This window comes from Eptatretus burgeri, chromosome 7, assembly GCF_056783735.1.
Source record: "Eptatretus burgeri isolate ZD-2024b chromosome 7, Ebu_testis_v1, whole genome shotgun sequence".
Taxonomy (NCBI): domain Eukaryota; kingdom Metazoa; phylum Chordata; class Myxini; order Myxiniformes; family Myxinidae; genus Eptatretus; species Eptatretus burgeri.
The window spans coordinates 76,793,348-76,800,274 of NC_140967.1; positions in this window are offsets into that span (position 1 = coordinate 76,793,348).

A 6,927-nucleotide genomic window follows, 5' to 3' on the forward strand; every position below is an offset into this window, starting at 1 on the left:
TATTCTTCTGCTTTCTTTTTCCTTTTGTGTCATTTATAGGAGATGCATATTAACCCACACACATGAAGCGACAAGTGGGGTTAAGCAATTGGTTCGTATCCGGCCGTCTGTCTGTAAACGTCAGTTTATGATCGAAGAACAACTTGTTTAAATTGAATGTTATATTTTGAACATTGATCGCACCTGCTATTTTACTGTACTTTGGCTCTGAATTTGTCCTGGTCACGGGGATGTACAGAGAGGAGAGATATTTTTACTCTGCCTGCCTGCCGAGCAGTCAAACAAAATTGAAAATCATTCCAAACCGGAAACTTACTCTTTTTATGACATTATAAAGGACACAAACAATGGGCATGAATAACTCATGTAACATGTTAGATAGGGTGGTGGAATAGACTTTGGGTAAAACACAATTTATTGATTTACATGACCTTTACAATATTTATTTTATTTAAATGAAATTATGTACTTTAAAAATGTAGAACACAAATCTCCTTGTCACTTCCAAAACTAACATTTAGCCGTACTCAGACATGTTACATAAGGGTGATTTATACAGGGTGTTCCAAAAAGACCCGGATAACTTTGGTTGTTAATATATTTAGAACCACAAATGACACGATACCCATTGATTTGTATGACACAGAAACTCAAAGTTTGTGCACATCATCAATACACTTCAGTGTGAGCTCCGTGTGTTGCATGCAGGACATCAAGGCGGTACACAAGTTCTTGTCATGTTTGCGTCCACTAGTGCGCATGCAGCTGTGATCAGGGAATGAAGATCCTGTAGGTTTGCCACCTGGTGTTGTCGACGACATCTTTAACAAACCCTCACAGAAAAATAAAACAAAGGGCGGTTATGTCTGGTGATCGTGGGGGCCAGGCGGTTGGTCCGTCTCAGCCAATCCAGCGACCTGGAAATTTTTAATTCAGGACTGCTCAAACGACTAAGGCTCAATGAGGGGAGCGCTGTCCTGTTGAAAAATGATAACGGGTTGCAGGTCTTCAAATTGTGGGAAGACAAATCCTTCCAACATGTTCGTGCAAATTGTTGAGGTCACTGTATCCTTTCGCAAAGAAAAACGGACCCACCAAGCAGTCGTGGAGAAGGCGACACCACACTTTGACCTTTTAACTGTTGCATATGTGTTCAGTGATCATGTGGGGGTTTTCAGAGTCCCAGATCCTCACATTGTGCTGGTTGACCTTCCCCGACACATGAAAGCAAGCTTCGTCTGTGAACATGACCTTTTTCAGGTAATCTTCGTCATCCTCTGCAACAGCGTTTCCAAGACAAACACCTTGCGTTTGGGACTGTCATTTGATTTGAGTTCCTATAGAGTCTGCACCTTAGGCACAAAGCTTCAGTCTTTTATGCAAAATACTGCAAGCAGTGGTTGTTGGTCGTCTCAGTTCTCTGGCTGCATGTCTGATTTTTCTGGGACTTTGTTGAAATGATTCATGCACTCGTTCAACGTCTGCTGCACTTGTGCTTGGTTGACCAGTACTTTTCTTTTTTTCTCACAACTTCCAGTCTCCTTAAACCTTGTACCACTGATACCAGTCCGTGATGGTGGATTCCTTCCATACCTTGTACGGAAATGACGCTGAACTTGCGTGTCGGATCTCGTCTCTGAATCATTCGACGCACTGAGCTTTCTCCTGTGGAGTCTCCATTTTCTTTTACATTAAACCACTAGACCTGAAAATAAAGAAAACTTTGAGTTTCTGTATCGTATAAAACAAAGCGTATTGTCGTATAATTTGTGGTTCTCACTGTGCTGGCGACCGCTTTTAGCTAATTTGCGGCCGCACACGCCCACTGACCATGGCAATCCGAGTCGCAGCCTTCGGATCAACGCCGAAATCCAGCTACGGGTGTGTTTTTAACCACACCATAAATCAGCCAACTCTTCTGTCCACGCGCGACAGGGTTGATAGCCGAATTGTCAATTTACCTAAGTATTCGCGCAGACTGAAATGCCGGGGATTTACACCTCGACGGGACCCGTACGGACACGAGCCGCTTTACGCAGCTCGCGCCGTTTGCGATTGCCGAGCGGTTTATTTTCGCCAAGCCCCGTCGGACGCGATTATCTTATCGGCTATTAAAAGCCAGCTATTATTCCGAACACAATTACGGCAGCTGGTGTGGCGGCAGCTCGGTTGGTCCAGGCCCAGCCGTGCGGCCTAGTCGATCGGGCCTAGCCGACGTTGCCTCAGAGGAGCGAACGGGCCTTGCTCTTTTAGAGTTGATGCTCTCTTAAGAGCCCGCTCACTCCTCAGCGTCGCTCGGACCGACCCGGGGCCCGATCATCTCGGACCGTTATGTCACTGGCTGGCGACTTCTCTCCGGCTGCCTCCACTGACCCACAATTCGACACGGCACTGCAGGCTTGGCTGGACTCCGAGCTCCACTGCGAACGAACTCAACCACGAACCCAGACTGGACCACAAACCCAGACTCGTACCCAACTGACTCCCGGGGCCTCAGCCCCGCCTTTTATGGAGTTTGGGGGGGGGGGTGTTTGGTCTTTCACCTATGACCCTTCACCCCCCCCCCCGCTGGCTCCACCCCTTTTGTCATTTTGATCCGATCTTGCCGTCAAATGCGGAGAAAGCGGACGTGGTAGAAATCACCAGCCCTCGCCCCAACGAGGGAGCCCCCGCGTCTGTCGGCGGATATGCCGCTCGTCCGTGGAATGCCGTTGCTGGCGAAAAGATGGCGGCGTCTGTGGAGATGAAGGTGAGGAGACGTTCGTTTGTTGATGTGGTGAGGGGATGTTGGCGGTTGTCACGAAGGTGGTGAGGAGATGTTGGTGGTGAGATGTTGTTGGTTAAAGTGGTGAGATGTTGGTGGTTGTTGAGAAGGTGGTGAGGAGATGTTTAAAATAACGATAGCAAAAGAATAACACTACCTCAAAGATGCACAGCCCGGCTCACGAATAAATCCCGTTCGACATCGGTGGGGAAATCTATCTGGACACACACTTATCGACATAACTGATCTTCGGGGAACCTGAATGGTGTTCTGTGAATTTCCACAACCGTAACAATATATTAACAACCAAAGTTGTCCAGGTCTTTTTGGAACACCTTGTATAAGACTGCTTCAGTAGTGCTAAACTTCTGGAATTTTATTTATTTATTTTTAAAAGATTTAAAAATCATTTTAGTATGTTTGCACACTGCGTGGGGTAACATGTTCTATGAATTCTCGGTTTATTGGTGCACACTGAAGGATGGTATGTTGATCACTGATGTAGACCGACAGAGTGGTCCATATGTCTTTTGCAGGTCTGATATTCCATGCAGTACTTATCTGCATCCTATTGGGACAGAAGGCTGCTCCAAGCTTTAGCCATTTTGCTACATCCTGTGCCTCACACCGTTATAGACCAATCTCCTCCAGGTCAGCTACAATAATCCTATGCCAAGTTGTTTTTGGCATCTCTGGTTTCCTCCTTCCTGACTGTGTTCATCCCAAAGCAACCTTGGGGATTCAGTCAGGGGACATTCTAATCATGTGGCCAAGCCATCGGAGGTGGTGACACCTAATTTCCAGTTTGTGGCAACCAGTTTGTTGGGTGTTTTTCATGCAGGTCTTTGTTGGATATCCTATTCAGTCAGATAATGTGGCATATTTTCCTAAGGCATCCATTGTGGAAAGACTACCTTGCTCATATCTGACAATTACTTGCCAGCACTCAGGGATATACAGAAGAACAGACAACATTGCTGTTATAAAGTCTTATCTTTGTATTCAGGCTGTACTGCTTTGACTTTCAGATCAATTGGAGTTCAGTGAATGCATTACAAGCTTTGTGGAGTCTTGCTTTGATGTCTTTCTTGATTATATTGCCTTTGCTGATGAGACTGTTGAGGTATGTAAACTCCTCTAGTCTCTCAGGCTTCTCCATTTACAGAAGGTGTGGTATTCAAATTAATTGTCTTGGTCTTTGTGGTATTAATATTGAGACCTGTCCTGGTGAAGCTAGGTAGCCTGTCTGTTTTCTTGCAAATGGGTATTCCTTGTTGACAAAACGGATAAATCATCTGCAACGTCCAGATCTTCAAGTTTGGTGGAAAGGGTCCACTGGATGCCTCCAGGTCTTTCTGATATGGTGTTCCTCATGATCCAGTAAATAGTAATCAGAAAGAGGATGGGTGATATAATACCACCTTGGCAAACCCCAGACAACCAGGAACCACTGTGAAAATAAGTTGTTCAATTTTTGAATTCATATCACTTTTCACCTCTGTATAAATCAACTACAACTGCTGAGACGTCATGGAGATTAAGATTATTGAGGATGCCTTTTCCCGTGTGACAGCATTTTGAGAATGTATCTGCAGATGTTCTTTCCTTCAGAAAATATTTTGATTGGCACTGAACCAGTGCCATCCATTTGCCCAGCAGTGTGTTTGTGGAAGTGGTATTGGTGTAGCTTCTTCATGCAACTCAAGCCTTGCTCCATAGAATGCCATTCGCTGAGAATAAATTTCTTGTCGTTGACGTTTTTGTTCGGTTTCTGCAGATATTTTTTTCTGCGACGTTTGGATTCATTTTCCCAGCTTTATCGTGCTTGTTCTTCAGTTTCTGGAGATGTCAATCTCTGACGCTTTTCATTCGATTTCTGCCTCGTCTGTACTTCAGTTTCTGTTTCTTCTACTATCACGAACGTTCTCTTTACTCACCGCCAGCAGCTTTTTTGTGTGTTTTGGCATATTGTACTTGGTAAGCTTTTTGGTAAGCTTACTTGGTAAAAAAAGTAATACTTTTTTTTTTAATCTTAGTTGCAATTAAATAAACGGTACAATTGCTAATGCTCCATTCAGTTGACCCACCCTGGCCTGCCAATGAAGATTTATCTGTGTTTTTGGTAAAAGTAAGATGTTCTGTGCCAGTACCATGGCTGAACTCTAAATTCCTGCCCTGATTACTGTGAAAGGCATTGCCAAACCATTCAATGTATTTCTTGTCATGACACTGATACTATGAAAAGCTTATAGACTAATCAATCCATCAAATTATCTGCAATGATTGGAAGCTTGAACCTTCCCAGTAAAAGCCAATTAAATTTCCTTGGGGGAAGGGAGAGGGTAGAATCCACGTGTTTGCAAGAATCAAACAAAAAAAAAAGAGCAATCTGAGATTGCAGACCCTTGCCAGGACTTGTTTTGTGTGGTGTTTGTGTAGTTTTGTGTTCTGGTGTGTTATGTAATTAAATGGGACAAAATTAGAACTTCCACTTTATAACTGCTGGCAGGGATGACCGGGTACCAAGACGTCCCACTTTGATTGGACACCTGACCCTGACCCATGATGTTTGTTTTTTAATTACTTAATTGGATTTAGAATGGGTTTAAACTACAGTAATTCAAATCAAATGGAAGACAAATAGGCACAGTCCTGCATCGAAGTAATCAGAAGGAACCCAAACAAGCAAAAAGAAAAGATGAAGTCATCAGGAGGAACCTGGATAGAATTTGCATTTCAGCTGCTACTCCTCTACCCTCAAACCCATCCAGCCACAGCCAATTTGGATTTGAGATGTAAATCGTGAATTTGCTATTCATATTGAGTTATGAGCTGTGGAAGAAATGTTTTTTGTTTCTTATCAGCTTTTTGGTGACATTTTGTGTATGTGAGGAATGTATAATTAATAGTTCGTGATTAGTCCCTGACATGTGAAAATGGCAGCATTTTCAATGCCCCTGACCTTTTCTCTGTGACATCATATGCATGTCATTTTGGTCAAATCTACTTCTAAGCCACTGAGTCACCTGGGCTGGAGCCTGATGGTCCTCATGTGTTCCTGTCTCTGGTTCCCTTTCATCAAGTCCATTATTATTATTAAAGGAAAATTTCATGATCTTAACTCAAGAAAATAAACTTCATTTTATGTTCTTCATCCAGGAAAGTAAGACTGGTGTTGATCGCACTGTTAAGGTGCCTGCCTTAAGATCTTCGGATCTTGAGTTTGAACCCCTGTTGTGCTATTAAATAACACCACTTGGGGTTGACTCAACCTCTCGTCCTTCTAAAGTTGGCAAAATGAGTCCCAGCTTACTGGAAAACAGGGGGCACTGAATCGGTGGCAGAGCTGCACTCCCAGCAATGATGCAATCAGCAGCCACAGGCAGCATTAGAAATAATGACAACTCAAGAAAATAAACTTTACATTATGTTCTTAATAACCCTTTTTATAGCTTTAATAACATTCTCAACTTTTTTGCAACTTCAGTGCCATCTCACCCCTCTCTCTCAAAGCAACCATCACACTCTTCTCCCTCTAAACCTCCCTATCACCTTTCTCAAAAACTCCCCCTCACCTTTCTCCCTCAACTCTCTCCACTCACCCTTCTCCCACCATTCACCCCCTCACCCTTCTCAAAGTTTCCCCCCCCCCATCTCGTCCACAAAGTTGCCTCCTTCCGCTGCACTCTCACCTTCATCTTATCACTCCACCTCCTCAAATCCTCAACTGCCTTCTGCCCCTCTCTTTCCACCCGCTCCCCCAGCACCACAGCACCTTTTCTCCTCCTCATCTGGCCCCCTCCCCGAGCTATTCTACAATCCCCCACACTCTTTCAACAACTCTCTTTACCTCCCCCCACTCCTCCCTTGTCCTACCCTCCCATCCCCTGCACCCAAAGCCTCCTCCCCTCCCTCTTCATTAACAGTGTGGACCTCAAATATCTGGGGCCTTCCCTCAAACCTAACAGATCTTTTCATACAGATTGCCACTGATAAACCAGACATAATCTGCCAAACAGAAACTTTCCTCCCTACGTCTCTGACTCCCAAGTATCTCTCCCTACTCCCTCCTCCGGTATGACAGACCGGAGCCTCGTCCTGGTGGAGGAGTTACTCTCTTCATCAAAGACTCTATTCCTCACTCTTCATGCACTGCCCTCACT